The sequence below is a fragment of the Salvia splendens genome, chromosome 5 (assembly GCF_004379255.2).
Source record: "Salvia splendens isolate huo1 chromosome 5, SspV2, whole genome shotgun sequence".
Lineage (NCBI taxonomy): Eukaryota > Viridiplantae > Streptophyta > Magnoliopsida > Lamiales > Lamiaceae > Salvia > Salvia splendens.
Window position 1 is genome coordinate 27,507,602 of NC_056036.1, and position 24,836 is coordinate 27,532,437.

General features: G+C 33.5%; 1 long non-coding RNA gene across 35 annotated transcripts; it reads right to left on the minus strand.

Moving 5' to 3' along the window:
- Positions 1–3,001: 3,001 nt before the first annotated feature.
- On the minus strand, positions 3,002–18,112 carry LOC121805259. 35 transcript variants are annotated; one of them, XR_006051426.1, is made up of 26 exons: positions 17,823–18,112; positions 17,119–17,298; positions 16,951–17,044; positions 14,028–14,294; positions 13,817–13,917; positions 13,033–13,139; positions 11,943–12,038; positions 11,124–11,589; positions 10,414–10,577; positions 10,099–10,312; positions 9,837–9,954; positions 8,561–9,763; positions 8,410–8,456; positions 7,667–7,769; positions 7,133–7,568; positions 6,942–7,066; positions 6,399–6,477; positions 5,633–6,044; positions 5,408–5,529; positions 4,933–5,047; positions 4,549–4,765; positions 4,290–4,404; positions 3,990–4,217; positions 3,786–3,861; positions 3,545–3,638; positions 3,002–3,184 (listed from the first exon to the last, which is right to left on the minus strand). It is a non-coding gene; the product is annotated as an uncharacterized LOC121805259 (long non-coding RNA). The 35 variants fall into 35 exon arrangements; XR_006051425.1 differs by having other exon boundaries at positions 8,410–8,492; XR_006051437.1 differs by lacking the exon at positions 7,667–7,769 and having other exon boundaries at positions 8,410–9,763; positions 10,099–10,109; positions 10,255–10,312.
- Between the last annotated feature and the right edge of the window lie 6,724 nt (positions 18,113–24,836).

Genomic DNA, 24,836 nt, shown 5'->3' on the forward strand with positions numbered 1-24,836 from the left:
AATCACACACTATAAAAAATACACATTTAGCTGACTACACATACATAATACACATAGTATATCAAATATCTACTCAATACACAATATAAACACCTCACTATACACACGTTATACAAAAATACACACTACACACTTACTAAACACATTACTTGCAAAATTACACACTACAAAAAAATACACACATTGCACACATTTTTCCTATACTAAACATAAAAATTCAGAATATATAGATAATATACACTACTGGCACAATATGCACTCATTTCACATACTACACAAACTACACAATGCATATGCGTATACACAAAATACAAGCACAACAAACACCACACACAATATAAACACTCCCAGTACAGACTGTAAACACACTACACCAAAAATACACATAACTATGCACAAAATACACATGCTATACATAATACATACACTTTACACATAAAATACATAAAATGCATAAAATACACACAATACACTCTCATACACAAAATATACATTGGGCACACATACACCAAGAATACACACTACATATTCTACTTATGACACACACAATACACAAAATATACATACACTGCGCTACACACTCAATACACAGAATACACACAAATAATACATAAGCCACAAATGTTGCACACACATTGTACACTGTACACAATTCACACAAAAAATAACCAAATAGTATACATGTACACACATTGTACACTGTACACAGTTCACACAAAAAATAACCAAATAGTATACATATACGTATAATACACTCACATAATATATATACATACAGAGCACACACACTGCACATACTTCAAACAATGCCCAGTATATTTAGAATACAAGCACCGTGTTAAACATATTATACAAAAAATACACACTCCACACATTATATATACACTCCACGCATTACATACTTTTACATTGCACTCACTTTAAAAATAAAATACACACCGTACACACGTAACATCCTCAAAAAATAAATACATACACACACACAATACACAAAATAAACACACATACACAAACCATAAATATTACACACATTTCTATACAAAAATACACACTACACATAAATTACAACCAACTATAAACAGAAATATAATACAAACACTTGACACAGTATATGACATACACTGCACACAGTACACATAATACATACAATACACAAAAAATACAACAAACTGCTGCTAAAAACTTTGTATAAAAAATACACACTATACACACACTGCACACTATATATAAATACTCCACCCATAACACACGTTACATTACACACACTCACTTTAAACACAAAATGCACACAATACACAATATAAACCATTCACAACATACACACACCACGCACACAACACGCTGTTGCACACATTATTATAATATACTACAAACTTCACAAGTTGCACACACAGTATACGAAAGCACATACTATAAAAAGAAAACATAAGAGTATATACACAAAACAAACAGAGTATATACACAAAACACATACACACGTAAGGTAAATTAATACATACACTACATACTGCAAACAATATACTAACACATACACTATAAGAAAAAAACACAAAGTAAACAAAAAATACATTCACGTAAAGCACAACATACTACACACATTACACTAAACACTATACACAAAATACATAGGCACATACATATATACAAAATACATGCACTACAAAAGCACAACATACACTTCATATATATACACACACTACACTCAAAATACAAACATTGCGCTACACATACACCATATGCACAGTACACAAAATATCTACACTCTATACACAATATAAACACCATGCTATACACAAAATACATGCAATACAAACTCACACTTCACACAATACACACTTTACGCACCACACACAAAAAACACACAACACATTGCGTGCGCGCACACACACATAAAATACTTACACTACAAACACACATATATACCTTGCACGCAAAATCACAAAATACACAGTTCACGCACTAAACACTAAACACACATAATGCGCACACTACACTAGACTACACTCACACTATACACAAAATACACGGTGCACATAGTACATACAAACATGTACACCCCAAAAATGAATCTAAACATTTCCCTTTATGTGATGGATAATAAAATGTGAGGCGAGATAGAACACTCCTTATCCTCCATAACTCCTACAAAACAAACACAAAAACAAAATAAACTATTTAAATCAGCCGATGAATAAAAATAAAGCCATGAAGTACAACATAAGTAAACAAATACTTGTGTACATTCAGAAGTACCAACTTAAATACAAACTAACATGTGGGGTAGCAAGTTATCGATGTTCACCACACAGAAAATATCAAGAGACCGGAGAAAATATAAGAAATGTACTTGGTCTTGTTCACCACGTAGAAAATATCAAGAAACAATAGAGAATATAAGAAATGTACTTGGTCTTGTTCAGCGGCACATATTCATTTTCAATATTATTAATATCATAATGAGTTAGGTGTTTTAAATTAATCTTAGTTCTCCAACTCTTGAGAGAAGCTAAGTATACACTAATAACCCATAAAAAGTTTTCTGGTGTCAATTAATAAAGAAAAAACCATGCAAACACACAAATATGATAAATTACAACCACAAAAAGAAGAATGCACGCAAACACCCATACCTCAAAACTATTCTAAACATTACCCTCAATGTGAAGGACAAGAAAATATAAAGGGAGATAGAATACTTAATTTTTTGCGTAGAAAGCAAATAAGGGGTGGGGCTAGGATCACACCCTATACCGGAACCGAGAACCAGGGCAACTCCGGGGTAAGTACCTACAAAAGTGTGTGCTCAAAGTGTACTAGCATAAAAATCCTAAGAGTATTGGTTACAGCTATAACACCTCTCTGTTGAAAGGGGACATCTCAAGAACTTGATCAACAAGTAGAGATCACAACACGGGGCCGAGTTCTGCTTGCTACGCAGCCTTACACTCAACATGGAATGAACGGCAGCATAAATTAGATGAGCAGTACAAGCAAACTCAAGTTTGCAACCCAAAGCAAATATGGTCCCTGGATAGATAATCTAAATGTCGTAGACAAACACGAATGCGGGAATAATATTTAAAATTTTGAGTGTATCACAACATTTCCAGAGCGGTTATCAATCGAGGAAGATGTGCATCGATGGATGGATTCCATTCATCAGTGTCAACTCCGTTTGTGATTCCTGCAAAGCCATATGGTATTTCTAATTAAAACCAATTAGTTTGGCTGATGCTAACTAAGTCTTTATTCGCCTCTCTTGTTTTACTTTAATAGTTATTATGGAAATCAAGAAACATTGATGGAAAGGAGATTATCACTAGCCACCAGCTGAAATGACTACTCTAGAAGATCACTTGCAATGGCCCAACCCTTAAGTGATTTTCCGAGTTGGCTAAATATTGAACCACGTAAAGGTTTCTTAATGTGATGGAAAGGCATTTTCAATCAGCATGCAAGGTATATAAAGAGTAGTGTTCTGACAATTCACAAGATCATTAACATTTATAACACGAGAAAGTAATAAAGCAAAGGTTATCTATACCTACAAGTTACATTAGCATAATTTCCTGTCAACCTTGCTACTACAAATGTGCTGCATTTCATATAAGTTTCTCATCAGGCTCCGTGGCATAGACCTGCCATTTAAAAACACATAACTTCTTTAGCATTCGCAATGTTATATACACTATGGAAAAAAGGGTCCTTCAGAATGCACACATCAGAGATTGAGTAATCAAATTATTTACAACCACATAATCAAGCATGCACACAAACACCCTCACCCCAAATCTTAATCTTAACATTGCCCTTTATGTGAAGGAAAAAATATGTGAGGGGAAACAAAATACTCCTTAACTCCTACAAAACAAACAGAAACAAACAAATTCAATAATATAAATCAGCTGGTGAATAAAAATAAAGAAATGAAGCACAATATGTAACATATACTTAAATTGCATATTCAAAAGTATCAACTTAAATACAACCTAATATGTTGGACAGCAAATTCTAGATTAAGAATCCGACTGAATTTGTAACTTGCTCGGCAGCTGCTATTCGGACTTGTGCTTCATAATCTAAAGCAGGCACACATATGTTTAAACATATAAAAACGAGATTGTATCATCAAAATAACTCATTCTAATATCAAGGTTTGTCTCAGGATGCTCGGAGGACAGAATTGCATTAGTAGGATGTGCAGCATTTCCAGGTTCCTGCATTTACAAATTCCACAGGTAAAAAAGTGCACCAGCAAACAATGGCATATATATAACAAATGTACTCACTTTTGCACAACTGGAAGGTTCCATCAGTAGCTAGCCAAAGCAGGAGGGAATGAAGGAATGATGTCGTTTACCAGAGTTTGTGGACCATCAGCAATTGAAATATGAGATGAGCGAACTGAAAAACGATCACCAGAATTTTACTATTTTGATTCCTTTTAGTTTTTGTTGGTCGGAGGGTTTACTCATAGAAAAACAACAATTAATAATTAATATTTAATCAATTATATAAAAATCAAAAGATGCCATTAACTAAACAAACCTTGTAGGATTCTGGGATCCAACAGGTTCTATCTCGTCAGAGCCAATTTTTGGTGTATGGGGCATAGCAGCAATTCAAGTGCTAACAAGGCCAGATGAGTAAATGCTAGCACTCATTTGGTCAGAAGTAGAGATGCAAATTGCCTGGATAATCCAGCTCCTGATGAAGCCGAGGGGCGAACTGGAAATGCATTTGAGCTCTGGGTGGATCGATTCTGCTGTGAAAAAAGAGCAATATGCGGCAGTGAGTAGAAAGCAAGTAAGGGATGGCACCAGGATCACTCCCCTATAACGGAAGCTAGAACCTGGACAACTCCTGGGTTAGTCCCTAAAAATGGGTGTGCTCAAAGTTTACTAGCAGAAAAATCCTACGTTTAGTGCTTACAGCTATAACAACTCATTGTTGAAGAAAAGGGGACATCTCTGGAACATGATCAATACTGAAATAGCTCTCTCAACAAAGGACGGAGTTCTGCTTGCAGCGCAGCCTTGCACTCAACCTGCAAAGAATAGCAGCAGAATTTAGATGAGCAGTACGAGCAAACTCAAGTTTGCAATCAAAAGCAAATTTGGTCCCTGGATAGCTCATCTAACTGTCATAGACAAATAAAAACGATGGAATAATATTTAAAATTTGTAGTGTATCACAACATTTCCAGAGCGGCTATCAATCGAGGAAGATATGTATCAGTGGATGGATTCCATTCATCGGTGTCATCGTCGCCTGTGATTCTTGCAAAGCCATATAGTATTTCTAATTAAAACCAATTAGTTTGGTTGATGCTAACAAGTCTTTTATTCGAATCTATTTTATTTTAACATAATTATGGAAATAAAGACATTATATGGAAGGAGATTACCATTAGTCACCAGCTAAAACGACTGCTCTAGAAGATCATTTGCTATGGCCAAGCCCTGAAGTGACCTTCTGAGTTGGCTAGATACTGAACCACGTAAAGGTTCCTAAATGTGATGTACGGGCCTTTTCATTCAGCACACAAGGTATATAAAGTGGTGTTTAGACAATTCACAAGATCATTAACATTTATTAGACAAGAGAGTAATAAAGCAAAGGTTATCTATACCTAACAAGTTACATTAGCAAGACTTCCTGCCAACCTTGCTACCATCAAATGTGCTGCATTTCGTATAAGTTTCTCATCAGGCTCCGTGGCATAGACCTGACATTTAAAAACACAACTTCTTCAGTATTCGCATTGTTATATATACACTTCTGAAAAAAGGGTCCTTCAGAATCAACACATCGGAGATAGATTAATCATATTATTTACAACCACATAATCAAGCATGTACGTACACAAACACCCTCACCCCAAATCTTAATCTTAACATTGCCCTTTATGTGAAGGAAAAAATATGTGATGGCCTGATGGGAAACAAAATACTCCCTTATTTGCATGGGAAGTTAGGTGAATGGGGGGTTAGGTATTTCTTCTCTCATCTTGCCTCCTTTAGAAGTTAGCTCCTCCTCAACTCCTACAAAACGAACACAGAAATAAACCAAATCAACCATATAAATCAGCTGGTGAATAAAAATAAAGAAATGAAGCACAACATATGTAAAAAAACATATAGTGCATATTCAAAAGTATCAACTTAAATACAACCTAATATGCTGGACAATAAGTTCTAGACAAGGAATCCAACATAATTAGTAACCTTTTCGGCAGCTGCTATTTGGACTTGTGCTTCATTATCTAAAGCAGACACATATGTTTAAACATATAAAAATGAGATTGTATCATCAAAACAACTCATTTTAATATCAAGGAAAAAACATATCAATCTAAACAACATAATAAATATATTTTGCACATTAATTTTACATACCATGTAGGATTGACATCAATCCCACTTCTAGTACGAGCCCAGCTTACGAAATTATATAGTCATCATCGGAAATATTATCCTGAGAATCAGTGCATATTTTGAGCAACTCAAGAACAATATGCTTAAGCTCGGTTCATTGCAAACAGTTATAGAAGCAGTAATTTACCTACATAGGAATCTAATGTCCATGATGCAAAGCAATGTAGCTTTAGACAAGTAATTAGCTCATTAAATAACATTCATACCTTGTTGGATGTGGATTCTACAATTGAAGTCTAGGTAAAACGCATGATCAAATTAAGAGTTGGAAAAGTCATTAAAAGTTTTATGCTCAATCCACCATGTCTTAAAAAAGGAAAACAACATAATAAGTTGACATCAACATATTGGAGGATACCAACCAACTAAGATAATAGTAAAATAAACTTATAGCTATAGTTTGTAATTTTGTACTCCCTCTGTCCAACCATAAGCGAGGCAATTTTTTGGGCACGAGATTTAAGGAATTGATATTTAAAGAGTTAAAGCACATAGTATATATACCTTCTCTGAGATAGTATGGTACATATGCAATGCATCACCAAAGGTTATAAATGGCTCAGAGACATTTGTCCCGGGATACTCAGAAGACAGAGCTGCATTAGTGGATGTGTAGCATTTCCAGGTTCCTGCATTAATAAAGTACATAGGTAAAAAGTGCACAAGCAAATAATGGCTGATATGAATGTACTCACTTTTGCGTAACTGGAAGGTTCCTTCAGTAGCTGGGCAAAGCAAGAAGGTATGAAGGAATTATGTCATTTTCAAGAGTTTGTGGACCATCGCTAATTGCAATGTGAGATGAAGGAACTAAAAACGATCACCATAATTTTACTAATTTGATTCAATTTTGTTTTTGTTGCTCGCGGGGTTTAGTCATAGAAAAACAACTAATAATTAATAAATGGTATAAAAATCAAAAGAAACCATAAACTACACAAACCCTGTAGGAATCTGGGATCCAACAGGATCCATCTCGCCAGAGCCAATTTCGGGTGTGTGGGGAATAGCACCAATTCCAGTGCTATTCCGTCAGAAGTAGAGATGCAAATTTCCAGGAAAATCCACCAACTGATGAAGCGGAGGGGCAAACTGGAAATGCATTTGAGCTCTGGATGGATCGATTCTTGCCTAGAAAACGAGCAAAATGATGCAAACGAAATGAAAAAATGAAATGAGACATAAATAAAGATCACAAAGATGAAAATAGATAATATATATCTGACCACCTGAATCAACTTAGATGTCCTAGAATTTGTCAGAGAATCACCTCGTAAACTTGTTTTGTTAATATGACAGGTGGCCTAGCTTAGCACAAAAGGCTCACTTGACCTTGCACATAAATGCTAGCATAAAAAAAAAGTGGCACAACACTGTTTCTATGCTTCCTCCTAGTAGAAAGTTGTTGATCTATTTCCCAATCACTGGTTTGGAATGCATGTAAACAAGGTAAAAAAGGTAACAAGGACAAAATACAAACAATATGAATTCCAAACCCATACTCAATGGACTAAATTAACAAGCCTTTACCAAAGTTTTTATATCAGTTATTTGTTAGTATTATTGCTTTAAAAAGTAAATCCCATTCAACGGAAAAAAACATCAACAAACTCCACGTTCCCCACAGAGGAAATTTCCAGCAACCATAGTAAATATATATACTTGGTATTGTTCAGCAGCATGTCTTGTTCAGCAGCACAAATTCATTTTCACATATTAAAATATTAATAAGTTGTTTAAAATTAGGGAATCTTAGTTCTCCAACCCTTGAGAGAAACTAAGTCTACACTAATAAACCACTAAAAATTGTTTCTGGTGACAATTAATAGAGAGAAAACCTTACATATACACACAAATAGGATAAATTACAACCACAAAAAAAAAAGCACGCAAACACCCACACCTCAAAACTATTCCAAACATTACCCTCAATGTGAAGGACAAGAAAATGTAAAGAGGATAGAATACTTACTTGTTTGAGTAGAAAGCAAGGGGTGGTGCCAAGATCACACCCCTATACTGGAAGTGAGAACCAGGACAACTCCGGGTTAGTTCCTGCAAAAGTTTGTGCTCAAAGTGTACTAGCATAAAAATCCTACGAGTAGTGGTTACAGCTATAACACCTCACTGTTGAAGATCAGGGGACATCTCTAGAGCTTATCAACACTGAAGTAGCGCTCTCTACATGGGACTGAGTTCTACATGCTACGCAGCCTTACACTCAACCATGAATGAACAGTAGCAGAATTTCGATGAGCAGTACGAGCAAACTCATGTTTGCAATCTAAAGCAAATTTGGTCCCTCGATAGCTGATCTAACTGTCATAGACAAACACAAATGCTGGAATAATATTTAAAATTTGGAGTTTCAGAGGATGGATTCCATTCATCGGTGTCAACTCTGTTTGTGATTCCTGCAAATGAAATGAGACACAAATAAAGATCACAAAGATGAACTAGATAATATATATCTGACCACGTGAATCAACTTAGATGTTCTAAAAATTGTAAAGTATCACCTCAACAAAGGTCACATTTGTCCTGGCACATAAAGGCTAGCATTAAAAAAAGTGGCACAACACTATCTCTATGTTTTCCCCTAATAGAAAGTTGTTGATCTATTTCCCAATCATTGGTTTGGACTGCATGTGAACAAGGTTAAAAAATGCAACAAGGACAAAATAAAAAAACTAACATCAACAAAATAAACACACACAATAGACAAAATTAACACAAGTCTTTACCAAATTTTTAATAAGTTATTTGCTAGTATTATTGCTTTAATAAGTAAATCCCATTCATCGGTGAAAACATCAACAGACTCCATGTTCACCACAAAGAATATATCAAGACACCATAGAAAATATAAGATATGTACATGGTCTTGTTCAACAGCATGTCCTGTTCATTTTCACATATTATTAAAATATTAAAAAGTTAGGTGTTTGAAATTAGGGAATCTTAGTTCTCCAACCCTTGAGAGAAACTAAAAGTACACTAATAACCCATTAAAAGTGTCTGGTGACAATCAATAGAGAGAAAACATTGCATGCAAACACAAATAGGATAAATTATAAACAAAGAAAAGAAGAATGTAGGCATACACCCACACCTCAATGTGAAGGGCTAGAAAAAGAATCAATTTGTAACCTTTTCGACAGCTGCTATTCGGACTTGTGCTTCATAATCTAAAGCAAGCACACATATGTTTAAACATATAAAAATGAGATTGTATCATCAAAACAACTTATTCTAATATCAAGGTTTATCCCAGGAAGCCCGGAAGACAGAATTGCATTAGTAGGATGTGCAGCATTTCCAGGTTCCTGCATTTATAAATTCCACAGATAAAAAAGTGCACAAGCAAACAATGGCATATATATAACAGAATGTACTCACTTTTGCACAACTGGAAGGTTCCATCAATAGCTAGCCAAAGCAGGAGGGAATGAAGGAATGATGTCGTTTACAGGAGTTTGTGGACCATCATCGCCAATTGAAATATGAGATGAGCGAACTGAAAAATGATCACCATAATTTTACTAATTTGATTCGTTTTAGTTTTTGTTGGTCGGAGGGTTTACTCATAGAAAAACAACAATTAATAATTAATATTTAATAAATAATATAAAAATCAAAAGATGCCATAAATTAAACAAACCTTGTAGGATTCTGGGATCCAACAAGTTCTATCTCGTCAGAGCCAATTTCCAATGTATGGGGCATAGCACCAATTCCAGTGCTAACAAGGCCAGAGGAGTAACTGCTAGCACTCAGTTGGTCATAAGTAGAGATGCAAATTGCATGGAAAACCCACCTACTGATGAAGCCGGGGGGCAAACTGGAAATGCATTTAAGGTCTGGGTGGATCGTTTCTGCCGTGAAAAAAGAGCAAAATGCGGCAAAGAAAATGAAAAAATGAAATGAGATACCTATAAAGATCACAAAGATGAACTAAATAATATATATATCTGACCATGTGAATCAACTTAGATGTCCTAGAATTTGTCAAAGAATCGCCTCATAAACTCGTTGTTGTGAATGTCACAGGTGCCCTGGCTTAGGACAAAGGGCTCCCGTTTGACCTTGCACATAAAGGCTAGCATAATAAAAAGTGGCACTACACTGTGTTTGTGCTTTCTGCTAATAGAAAGTAGTTGATCAATTTTCCCATAAATGGTTTGGACTGCATGTAAACAAGATTAAAATGCAACAAGGACAAAGTACAAACAATATTAATTCCAAACCCATACACAATGGACTAAATTAACACAATAATTTACCAAAATTTTTATCAGCTATTTGCTAGTATTAATGCTGTAATAAGTAGCAGCACAAATTCACTTACACATATCATTAAAATAATTTAAGAAATTCACTTGGTCTTGTACAGCAGCAGCACAAATTCTTTTTCACATATCATTAAAACATTAAAAAATTAGGTGTTTTAAATTAGGGAATCTTAGTTCTCCAGAAGTTAGTAAGCAACCCTTGAGAGAAACTAAGTCTATACTAATAACCCATAAAAAGTGTCAGTGACAATCAATAGAGAAAACCTTGCATGCACACACAAATAGGATAAATTACAAGCACAAAAAGAAGAATGCACGCAAACGCCCATGCCTCAAAACTATTTGAAACATTAACCTCAGGACAAGAAAATGTAAAGGGAGATATAATACTCACTTGTTTGATTAGAAAGCAAGTAAGGGGTGGCGCCAAGATCACACCCCTATTCCGGAAGTGAGAACCTAGACAACTCCGGGGTTAGTCCCTAAATATGTGTGCGCTCAAAGTGTACTAGCTGAAAAATCCTACGAGCTATAACATCTCCCTGTTGAACAACAGTGGACATCTCTGAAACTTGATCAACACTGAAGTAGCGATCTCAAAAAAAAAGGACCGAGTTCTGCTTATAGCGTAGTACAGCAGCAGATTTTAGATGAGCAAGCAGTACGAGCAAACTCAAGTTTGCAATCTATAGAAAATTTGGTCCCGTGATAGTTGATCAAACTGTCGTAGACAAACACAACTGCTGAAATAATATTTAAAATTTTGGGTGTATCACAACATTTCCAGAGCGGTTATCAATTGTGGAAATGCGTATCAGTGGATGGATTCCATTCATCGGTGTCAACTCTGTTTGTGATTCCTGCAAGGCCACATGTTATTTCTAATTAAAACCAATCAGTTTCGTTGATGCAAACAAGCCTTTATCGCCTCACTTCTTTTATTTTAATGGTTATTATGGAAATCAAGACATTGATGCAAAGGATATTATCATTAGTTACCAGCTGAAATGACTGCTCTAGAAGATCACTTGCTACGGCCAAGCCCTGAAGTGAACTTCTGAGCTCGCTTGATACTAAACCAAGTAAAGGTTCCTAAATGTGATGTAAGGGCCTCTTCAATCAACACACAAGGTATATAAAGTGATGTTTTGACAAATTCACAAGATCATTAACAATTAACACAAGAAAGTAATAGAGCAAAGGTTATCTATACCTTAAATGTTACATTAGCAAGACTTCCTGCCAAGCTTGCTACCATCAAATGTGCTGCATTTAGTATAAGTTTCTCATCAGGCTCCATGGCATAGTCCTGCCATTTAAAAACACATAACTGTGTTAGTATTTTCGCATTGTTATATACACTACTGAAAGGACCCTTCAGAATCAACGAATCAGAAAGAGTAATCAAATTATTTACTGCAGGAAAATTGTTTCTAAAACTTCTCCAATATGTATGTCCAATCATTGATTTGATTTTCCTACATGAGCTTATATGATTTCTGGAGTCAGCCAGCCATAGAAGTAGTAACAAGCTGTCATCGCAGCAATATTAAAATCTTGAGAAAGATCAGAGGAAGTGGAGAGTTAATGTAATAAATAGAGATAGTCTTTAGTTTTCTTGAAAGTGCTTGCATATGACATCTCTGCTATGATAGCATTATCCATTAGTTACCATTTCATAAAAAGAAATTGACTTCAAAATTCTGAACTAGCTACTTGATGCTTAAATCAATCCAACACCATACATAAGAAAAAGAAATCATAACCTAAGAGGCACGACATGTCACAGTAATTTCATGCCCAGATTCACAGTACATGAAATTTTGGCTATACATCATGACAAATCTAACAACAAAACCAGACTATAGATTCAATAATTTCATGCCCACCAGAAATAAACATTGAACTATTTTGAACATAAAAAATAGTTTCGGTATATTAATTTAGAACAATCAGTATATAAGATCCAACCAAAAAGTACAGCTTCCTTTCAGGGTACTTTGAAAAAAAAATTGTATTCCTCAAAAGATTAGCAAACGTATAGTTGTATATAGACTGTTCCCTATTTAAAAAATGACCACATCCCTTAGAGAATTAAGCATTTTACTAATGAAATGCTAAAATGCTGAAGCAATCTCCATCATAGCTAGCATCAGTATTTGGCCATAAAATTCAACACATAGAACTTTGAAATACTGATCTCTTACAAGCAAGAATATTCCAGTGACGTGTTCATTTAAAATAGTGGGGCAAGCTTCCAACAAGGTATTCAAAAGTGATGAAAATGTGGGTCGCCATATTACCTTTAAAATAGAGGGACAAGCTTCCAAAAAGATATTCAAAAGTGAACCCAAAGGTTGAATGTGACTACGAGAGAGGTCCTGAACATCCGCAGAAACTTGATCTATTCCTGGAGGCATGCACATAAACCGGAGCGTGAAATTACAATTATAAAGACCACAAGATGGCACTGGCAGATGCAAATTCTAAAATTAGTCTTGGCAAATAATATCTCACATAATGATTTCTTTACATAACAACAGAAATTAACTTGCTTTTATTTGTGTCCTTGGGATCTTAATAGGGAGGGATTTAAAAAAAAATAAACACTAACTTCATAGAAAGCATCTTCACTTGACACTAATTAAGTGTTCATCCTGCTTCCAAGGCCCATGATTTCTTTTTTAGATGCAAGTACAACAAGCCGAATGCCAAAAGTAAAAAGAAACATATCTAGGAAGTACTTGGGAAAGAGCATGTGAAAACAATTTTTAACAGATATGTTAAGATGCCAAGATTGACAATCAATGGGGTTTATATATCAAAGAAAAGAAATACTAATATAGCACATTTATGTACACGTTATATGACACAAAAAAAAAGATAATATGTATATATTAATTATATAGATGCAAGGTAGCAAGAAGTGGACTAGAAAAAATAGGAAATCACCAGGCACAGTATAATACCCAAAAATATATGTGATAGATTTATAAAGCTGCAAAAGGAAGCAAAAATTGAATCAAATAAGTAGAAAAATATATTCGCAACAACCAAGAAGAAGAAAATTAAGCAAAGCAGACTCACCCTTTTCCCCCCGGCTTCTTATAAGTTAAGAACTAAGTCTCCCCCTGCCGCCACACGACTTGCCCCCACCAGGCCGCCGCCCCCAGATCTTGCTCGTCCACCTGCGCGGCGCGTTTATAACACCACTAATATAAACAAGCTTAAAGGTAAAAATTGGTATCCATAACAAATTCTAGTCTATTTATGCACTAGGCAGTTTCACTGAAAGCACCTGAAGAAGTGATCTCCATGTAGTTGGGCCTTGGCCTTCAGATTGACTAAGAAATTCTAGTCTATTTTTGCACGAGGAACTATCACGGAAAGCACCTTAGTTGCACAATATCACATTTGCAAGAATGAATCTAAATGCTTAGAGAGGCGCCTTCAGCCTTCAGACCAACTAAGAGTAACACGAGCATATGTTGAATTATCTCAATCGCCTCAAATGCAATAGGATTGGCACACAGCTCTTTAATTTGACTCAAACAAAAATTCTTTCCTGCATACAGACAAGAAAAGGGTTACAGGTTTAGTGGAAATATAGAAACAATCCAAGGAAATAAAAATAATAAATTGTTGTGTGTATTCCACTTCCTACAACTAAACAAAAATTATATCTAAATGTATGTATAAGGAAGAGAATAGCTAACCACACATCCTGGTATCGTGATCTTCAGATTTAGACAAAGCAAGACCGATTTAGACAAAGCATCAGAAAGATTTTGCAGTAGTTCTTCATTGATGGCTTTAGTATGAACAGAGAGACACTTAATATCAAAGTGTCCAAAATTAGCTTGGAGCAGTATTACGCTACCCTCCATTCCATTGTATACTGTCCGAGGAACAAGTTAGAAAATTACCCACTCACATCAAACACCCCCAAAACTTAAGTCTTGATAGCCCTCGAGCAAGTTACACAACAAATCACACTCACAAGATATTAGATAATCCTCTGCTTCAAGTCAGTAGGGAAATAGGCCGACCCCGAATTCACTCGCTGGTAAAACTTTAGAACAAGAATTGTACACGAACTAATTCCCTAAGAACTAGACATCCCATGCTTCAATCTAAGTTCGAGTTGTGTCTTGGGAGTCTCAAACCATCGTCACTAACTCATAAAGAGAAGTTCTTCCGGCTATTCTTTATTTTAAGCACATAAGATCTTTCTCCCAAAATCAAGCAAAATTCATCGCTCAAAAGTCAATATGATGCACAAATCAAAAGGTCTTATTCATTGGGATGTAATGGGGCTTTTGGTAAAGGTGGGATAATATTTGGTTAAGTAGCTTACCACCGTTCTTAAAATACTAGCACATCCATCACAACACCTTTCACATCTCACTCACTGCGTACAAATTTCTTACAGCTCAACACCCCAAACATGAGATTTTTCAACCATCTGTCAACTTATTCTTTTGAGCATTCTTTTATCATTTCTATTTTTCGCTCAATATTTTTTTTCGAGCCTTGGCTTTTTTTACTCGAGAAAGGCTGCCTTTTTATTTTATTTTATTTTTCTAGCCTTGGCTTTTTTTTAGACATGAAAGGCTGCCTTTTTTATTTTTATTTTTTTTTCTAGCCTTGGCTTTTTTTACTTATGAAAGGCTGCCATTTTATTTTTTCCTAGCCTTGGCTTTTTTTTACTCATGAAAGGCTCCCTTTTTATTCTATTTTCATTTGAAGGGGACAACTTTTAACTTAATTTTTGTATCTCAGTATGAATACCACCTAATGAATGGTCCAGAACCTCCATCTTTTTCTTGCCACCATAATACCCTCCCAAGAATGTGCTAGCACTTTAATTTTAGTGACTAGGGAAAAAAATATAGGCCAACAAATGGATATAATAGGTAAGCTGATATAAGGACTTCAAAATTTTCAACAAAGAAATTAGGCTTTTGTGGCTCAAACTGGCTCACTAGGGGTTTATGCAGGGTCAGGCATGTGATAATTTGGATATGAGGCCTTTATTCCTATTGCCTAAATCATTTTTATGCACCAATATCAACAAGATTGCAACTCATAAAGCTCTCAATCAGTCGATCGGCCCTATGGCTTTTTCAATTAATTTTGCAAAACCGGAATAGTTCTCGCTCCTTAGCTCAAGAAATCGGGCAACAAAGAACACTGTTATCACTTATTTGAAGCACGGGAAACCTAGGACTCCAGAAATTAGTAAGCAACAACTAAGTTTGCAGATCAACCCTTGAGAAAAACGAAGTCTACACTAATAACCCCTTTAAAAGTTAGCACCTCCTCAACTCCTAAACAACAAACACAAAACAAACAAAATCAATATATAAATCAGCTAATAAATAAAAATAAAGAAATGAAGCACACCATAAGTAACAAATACTTAAAGTGCGTATTCAAAAGTATCCACCTAAATACAACCTAATATGTTGGACATCAAGTTCTAGATAAAGAATCCGATAGAATTTGTAACATTTTCGGCTGCTGCTATTCATACTTGTGCTTCATTATCTAACGCAGGCACACGTATGTAGAAATATATAAAATGAGGCTTTATCATCAAAACAACTCATTCTAATATCAAGGAAAAACATATAAATCTTAACAAAATAATAAATACATTATGCACATTAATTTTACATAAAATGTAGGATTGACATCATTCCCACATCTAAACCGAGGCCAGCATATGAAATATCCGGTGCATCATTGGAGAATTAATGCGTACTTAGAGCAAATCAAGAACAATATGCTTAAGCTCAGTTCTTTGCAAACAGTTATATAAGTAGTAATTCGCCTACATAGGAATCTAATGTCCATGAATGATGTAAACTAATGCAGCTTTAGACAAGTAATTAGCTTATTACCTAACACTCATACCATGCTGAACGTGGATTCTTCAATTGAAATCTAGGTAAAATGCATGATCATATCAAGAGTTGGAAAAGTCAACATTCTAAAAGTTTTATGCTCAATCCACCATGTCATTTTAGAAAAAGGAATACCACATAATAAGTTGACATAAACATATTGGATGATATCAACTAAGATAATACTAAAATAAACTTATAGCTATAGTTTGTAATTTTTTACACCCTCCTTCCAACCATAAGCGAGGCATTTTTTGAGCACGAGGTTTAAGAAATTGATATTTAAAGAGTTAAGGTGCATAGTATATATACCTTCTCTGAGATAGTATGGTACATAAATGGCTCAGAGACATTAGTCCCAGGAAGACAGAGTTGCACTAATAGGATGTGCAGCATTTCCAGTTTCCTGCATTAATAAAGTGCACAGGTAAAAAATTGCACAAGCAAACAATGGTTGATATGCAAACAGAATGTACTCACTTTTCCGTAACTGTAAGGTTCCATTAGTAGCTGGCCAAAGAAGGAGAGAATGAAAGAATGATGTCGTTTTCAGGAGTTTGTGGACCATCGCCAATTGAAATGTGAGATGAAGGAACTGAAAACGATCACCATAATTTTACCAATTTGATTCCTTTTTGTTTTTGTTGCTCGCAGGGTTTACTGATAGGAAAACAAAACTAATAATTAATAAATGATAAAAAAAATCAAAAGAAACCATAAACTAAACAAACCTAGAAGGACTCTGGGTTTGTATATAGAAACATGATAGGAGAGATACAATACGGAGTAATTAGCCAAATCTACATGTTCTAAAACACATTCGTCAAAACATTCCAGAATTTGAAAAGATTAGCCTAAACATCTATAGATGCAGGAAGATGGTGAAAAAATTCAGATTTCACCAACGAGAAGCACAACCCATTTTCCAAATTCTAATCTAACAGATCACACTCTAAGGGCTGAGAAAGAAACTAAGGCAAATTTAGCCACTAGCCAGACTCATGAAGATAAACTTCCAGTTTCATCTCTCTAACTATTTCTAGGCAGAAATTAGCTATAAAAAGCTTAGAGTTTCGCCAGATTTAGTCAAAATTCAAATTGGGGAAAAACTTAATTATGAACCCTAGCTTTAAATTCAAGAAGAAGATATACAAGTAAGAGATGTAAGAGACTTGCTTACGTACAGGAGTAATGAGTCTGGCCTAGAGCAGTCAGAAAAACGGCGGTGACACGCCGGAATCTGCCGGGCAGCAGCGACTCAGAGAGGGAAGGAAACCGGAGTGTGTGTGTTGAGCAGCAAAAGAGAGGCTGAGACAAGGAGCGAGGGACGAAGATGAATGTGCTGCGTCGGTCGCCGGAAGGAGATGACTACGTCGCTGTGTGTGTGTCAAACGGAACCATCTGCCGATTTACAAGGTGGAAAGGGAAGGAAGAGAGAGAGTGCATAAGAGAGAGAAAAGTGAGGGAATTGTATTCAAACGGTCACCTTGTAGAACTAGAACAAAAGTATAATCATTTTAAACACTTGCTAAACAGTCATTTAATATTGAAAATTTATTACTACTACAAAATTGTTAAATTTGTATAACTTAATAGTACTACAATGAATCATTTTTAGTTTGGGTAGTCATAAATTAACAATAAAAATTTCTTCAAATTTGTATTACTCTATGGAGAATTTCTTCAAAATAAAAGCATTGTGATAAATTAACAATAAAAATTTCTTCAAATTTGTATTACTCTATGGAGAATTTCTTCAAAATAAAAGCATTTGAATTGAATTACAAATGGAGAACTTTATTTAGAGTAAAGGCCAAAATTGGTCCTGAATATATGTCCATTTTACGATTTTGGTCTTAGAGTTTATCTTTTGAATTTTTGCATCCTGAACTCGGATCACAATCGGTCTTACATTAACTGTTCCGGCTATATTTAACGGTCAACGGTATTAAACCCGATTTTGACCAAATTAAGTTGTTAAGTATGATTACGTACTCCCTAATTACTTTGGTCAAATCCGCTTCCAAATTTTGTGAGCTCATGCTCAAGCTCAAGAAATCGAAATCCGCCAATGGCGAGAATCTAGAGACGGCTGAAGATTTCGGCGGTGCAAGGATGCTTGAGAGGGAAAATCAGGGGAAATCGAGCGGGAAATTTTTTCGTGAAGCTGAAGCTCGAAGAAGCGCCACTCGTCAATTTGTTCACCAGAGAGAGCAACTCCAAAGAGAAACCGCCGATTCATGATTCGGAGACGAATCTGGCTTCGGATGAGCGAAAAATGTCCAAGGAAATCATGACTAAGTATCTGAAAATGGTGAAACCATTCTACATTCGCATTTCGAAGCGCTACATGAAGAAGCAGAAACTCCCCGGTGGCGGAGGTGGCTCCAATGCCTCCCTCTGACCGCCGCGATGATTCGGTGCTGCAGGTGCAGGACGGAACCCAAGGCTCGATTCTGCACTACAAGAAATCATTCAATACCTCTAGAGGTATTTTTCTTCAAAATTGAATTTAATTTAAGTTTTCATTAATGATTAGAGATTGATAAATAGAATTAAATTATGCAGAGATTGATTCATCTTCAATATTAAGCCGTTCAGTTAGTGATCCATCTGCAACGTCGTCGACTTTAAGCCGTTCAATTAGTGATAAGTAATTTAGAATTTAATATTTCTATTTCAACTTAATAAAGAATCATATTTAACAACTTAATTTCGTCAAAATCGGGTTTAATATCGTTGACTATTAAATATAGACGGAACAGTTAGTGTAGAACCGATTGTGATCCGAGTTGAAATGTTCAGGATGCAAAAGTTTAAAAGATAAAGTCTAGAACCAAAATCGTAAAATGTGCATAGTTCATGATCATTTTTGGCCTTTTCTCTTTTATTTAATATTCACACACTAATATAAAAGTTTATTTATCGTTTGAGTTTGCTAAAAACTGATAAATACGTACTAATTTTTATTCACTATCTAATAATCATTGACAACAAATTATTTTATTTTGAAATATCTTTACAATTTAGAATTACAAAACAACTATATGCATTATATTCAATTTCTTAATATTATCATCCAACGAAATAATAATAATCGTACTCATCCAATTTATAATTCATAAAATTCTTAGTTATAAAAACGATTACATTTATATATATTTAATTTTTTATATTTTTATTCAATGAAATAATCATAGTCATTCGCATCTAATTATTTTATTATAAAATAATCTATAAAAATTCTGAGTTATAAAAACAACTACATGTATATATACTTCATTTATTAGTGTTATCATCTAACGACATAATCTTAGTCATTCGCATTCAATTATTTTAATAGTATTAGTAAAATATAAGTTATGTAAACGTATATATTTAACTTCTTAGTGTTATCATTCAATGTAACAATTATAGTCATTCACCTTCAACTATTTTATTATTAAATAATCTTTAAAATTATTCGTTATAAAAACGACTACATGTTTATATATACTTAATTTCTTATTGTTATCATCCAACGAAATAATATTAGTCATTCACATCCAATTATTTTTTGTTAAATAATTCTTAAACTTTAAAGTTATAAAAATAATTACTTGTATATATACTTAATTTCTTAGTGTTATCATCTGACGAAATTAGTGATTCGCATCCAATTATTCTATTAAATAATCTATAAAATTCTAAGTTATAAAAGGATTACGTGGATATACACTTAACTTGTTAGTGTCGTCATTCAAGGAAATGATCATAGTTTTTCACATTTCATCCAATTATTTTGTTTAAATTATCATTGAAATTTTTAGTTGTATAGACGACTGGATGTATATACTTATATACTTAATTTTCTAATATGATCATTCAGTAAAATAATATTCACCTTCTTTTTAGTCTTTACTATTTTATTTATTTATTTATTTTATTTAAAATTGACATATAGTAATGTAATAGCCAAAGCTACGTTGGAGCTTAGTCCTTTTAAACTTTTACTTTTTTTCTTAAATTTGTACTATATGACATTAATTTAAAATTGTAAAGTATTTCTTTTTGTTTTCATCATTTTACTGTTATGCACAAAAAATTACTATAAATATAAAAGTTTTAAGATACGTAATCTTATAATTTTGAATTCAACGATAATTTAGTGCTTAATATTAGTAGTAGTATATTTGTTTGTTAAAACATATGTATAAGCAACAATCTTGGCTACCATTAAATTATCTTAGTTTATAAAATTTCCAAATATAAATGACACCTTTTTTATAGTATTCGTCTTCCACATTTTCATATTTTCCATATTTTATAAAAAGGGTAAGTTGGTAAGAAAATAATATTTAATAAGAAAATCGGTTTAAATTAAAACCGATTTAAAATATAAGCTCAAATTGTATATACAATAGTTGTTAATTTATCTTTACTCTTTTAATTTTGATATTTTAAAAGAGAGAGAGAAAGGTGAGGATGAAAGTAATAGGAGAGAGTGAAATACTTTCTTAGCTAGCTGTGTAATCACGGTCGTAATGGGTAGTGACTTGTAGAACTATAGACCAAAATATAATCATTAGATCAGATTTTAGATGGGTTAGATTAGAAAGGAGACATCAAATTTCCGTAGTTCATTCCTAACTCGAATTACTTAGTCAATGCAGTTAATTATGGTATGAACGAAGTTAGGTTACATAGTAAATGGGATTTCATTCCCATTTTCACCATTTTATTTTTTGCTCTATTTCTCTTTCACTCTCAATCTAATTCTCTGCGATTTCTTCTTAGCAAAAGAAACCTAGGGATAAGGGTTTAATCCAACTACAAAATGGAGACGCAGAAACCACAAATTGGAAAAGGTAGGTGAATCGATTAATTTAATTTTCTTTTCACCATTCCTCTACAATCTATCTTAATTTTTCTTCATTTGTGGTAGTGTATGAACGAAAAGCTGGAATTAAACCCATGAGTTTTAACCAAAGGTTTGGTGTAGTTTCCACTTCATTTTTATTTTTATAGTTTGGTTTAATTTTTGTTTCTCTTAAAACTTTTACTGTTTTGGTTATCAATTATGGAATTCTCTGTGATCTGCAAAAATAAATTTGAATCTTTCGATTGGGTAAATTTGTTTCATCTTAATTTTGTAATATGAATTGATTGCATATATGAAGTGATTTTGTAAGAAGATGAATAAAGTATATTATTCGATGAATATATTTGTTTTGAAATTTTCAAAGTATATTCATAGGAGTATTAACATAAAATGATTCCATATTTTGGTGAACTTATTACATTATAAGATGAAATAAGTTGTTTATTAGATAAAGTGATTTGGTATGATGTGACTGAATTTCATTTGTGTTGAGGTGTAAATATGGTCTAGATATTTGGTATGTTGTAACTTAATTAATTTTACTAGAATGTATTTGTTGTGAGTTCTATTATTTAATTGGATGAAGTTATGCGTATTGGATTTTTGAAACTAGTTTCAGTTGAACATAAAATCGTTCTTTATTAGGGTGAATTTATTAAAATATAAGATGAACAAATTTATTTCTAAAATGATATAATTTGGTAGCTTTAACTAAATATTGTGTTTTAACCATAAATGTGATTTAATGATGAAGAGATTAAAGTATACCATGAAGAAATATGATTATGATGTGCAGTAATTTGTTATGATGTAACTGAACATTGTGTTTTAACATGAGTGTGTTTTACCATTAAAAAACAAACACAAATCAATACACATTAATATTAAAGATGTAATATTAGAATCATACTACTAACTATATAAATCGAAACGAACAACGATGAATGTGCGTCACACAAGAATAATGCTCACATAAGGAGCTCACATAAAGTATGTAGCATATCATTCCTCATTTTAGGAAATACATCATAAAAATATAATCTAATTTGCAGATTTGGGCATACATTACATAAATATAAACGAATTTGCATGGAATAATACGCATGCTAATGTTTTTGCATTTATAGTTTAATATTGAGTGTATATTTAACATACTTTCCTCCGTCTCGCATTACTCGCACATTTCTTTTCAGGTCGTAAATTTAGAATTAATTTTTTAGTGTAATTAAATTAGTATTTTAAGTGTAATGAGAGATCACTTAATAAAGGAACACTTAATTTAGTATAATTAAATACCGTAATTCTTATTTAAAATAGAAATAGTGTAAGTAGATTGAGACAAGCCGAAACAGAAAAGTGCAAGTAACACAGGACGAATGGAGTATTATTTTGCAGAGGAATGATATGCTACATATCTCTCCTTATATGAGCACCACTCTCGTTTAATGCCCGTTTACCATTGTTCGTTTTTATTTATATATTTAGTTTGATTCTAATACGTTGAAAAATATTATTAAAATTTTTAATTTCACAAAATTCATATAAATCACAATTGATTTGCTTGTTTTCTCTAAATTTTAAATAAATTAATAAAATAACAAATCAAGTACTTTCATGAACTTTATAAAATTAAAAATTTCAATAATATTTTTAAAAATATTAGAATCAAACTAATTTATTTTTTTAAAATCTAAACGAACAACGAATTATGGAGTCAAATGAAAGTGATGCTCACATAATGAACTCACAATAGCTATGTAGCATATTATTACTCTTATTTTGCATATCTCCATAATTCATGGTTTATATGTAACTATTTAATAGTACTCCCTCCATACTCTGTAGTAGATGCGTTTCATTTTGAGCACTTATTTTGGAAAAATGATACTCCCTCCATCCCAGCCTAAGCGAGAAGTTTCTATTTTGGCACAAGAATTTAGGTTGTGGTGTTTAGTGAATTAAATTATTAATAGTAAAGTAAGAAAGAGAAAGATATTAAAGTAAGAGGCATGATAAAGTAGGAGAGAGGAGTGAGTTTATTGTTGCCAAAAAAGGAAACGTCTCACTTAGGTTAGGACGCACCAAAAAGGAATATGTCTCACTTAAGTTGAGACGGTGGGAGTAATAAATAGTTTAAGTGGAGAAAGAGTAAAGTAAGAGAGAATAATAGATAAGAGTCTTTTCTATATTATTCTTTCTCTTATTTTACTTTTTCTCTACTTTAACTATTTATTATCATTGTAACGCCTCATTTTCGGAACCCTAATTTGCGAAGCATAAAATTTTTGCATTTAATGCTTTTAATGCCGTGAAGTATGTGAATTAAATGATGAGTGAATTAATTGCATGTTTTCTGTGTGACCTAATTGCGTTTTGGAATTTAGATTTGATTAGTCAAATCCGTTGCGCATATGACGTGGCTGTTGAATAGTCAAAGATGTAGAACATATGACGTGGCCATTGAAAGGTCAAAGTGTTGAGAATGTGTGGTGGAAGTGAAAATGATTGAAATTGTGACGTGGCTATGTGAATAATCTATGCGGGGTGAAATTTATTGTGGCGAATTATTTCTTAAAGGATGAGTGAGATTAAATAGGAGCATCAATATTCGTTTGGCATTTTCGACCGCTGTTATTATTGGAGAAGAAATCCTATTTTTCCTTGGATTTAATTAATTGCTTGGGATATTTATCCAAATTAAATCCAAAGTCCGATTATTCCTTATTCTCTCCGTGAGAAAAACGACACCTATGCCTTACACCATGGAGATTTCAAAAATCTTCTATTTATGGGAGGAGGAAATTATTCATTATATATTTTGATCCCTTATTTATTCTGTAACGCCCCACTTTTTGAACCCTAATTCTCGAACCCTAAAATTTTTGCATTTAATGCTTTTAATGTCGTGAAATCTGTGGATTAATTGGTGAGTAATTTTAGTTATTTGATATTGTTGTGACCTAGTTTTGAGTTGAAGTTTTGACTGTGCGTTGACCGAGTCAACTTTGTTGATGATGTGACATGGCTATTTGAATAATTGATGATGGGTGAATTTATTTATTTTTCGAATATTTGATAACTTGAATTATGAGCTCGAAATGGTAATGATGACATCACAGTTGTTTTTACATAAATCCTTTCCGTGAGGAATATTTTTGGACCCAATTCCGTGTGAGTACAATAGATTAAATAAATAAAACAAGTGCAATCTTGTGGAAAAATAAATTGTGGGCTACACAATTTAAATAAAAACAAAGGGTTCCAAGAAAACAAAGGATCCCAGCATAGATCTCCTCTATCTCTCTACCGTGTTTATTCCTCCCAATTTGCAAATTAA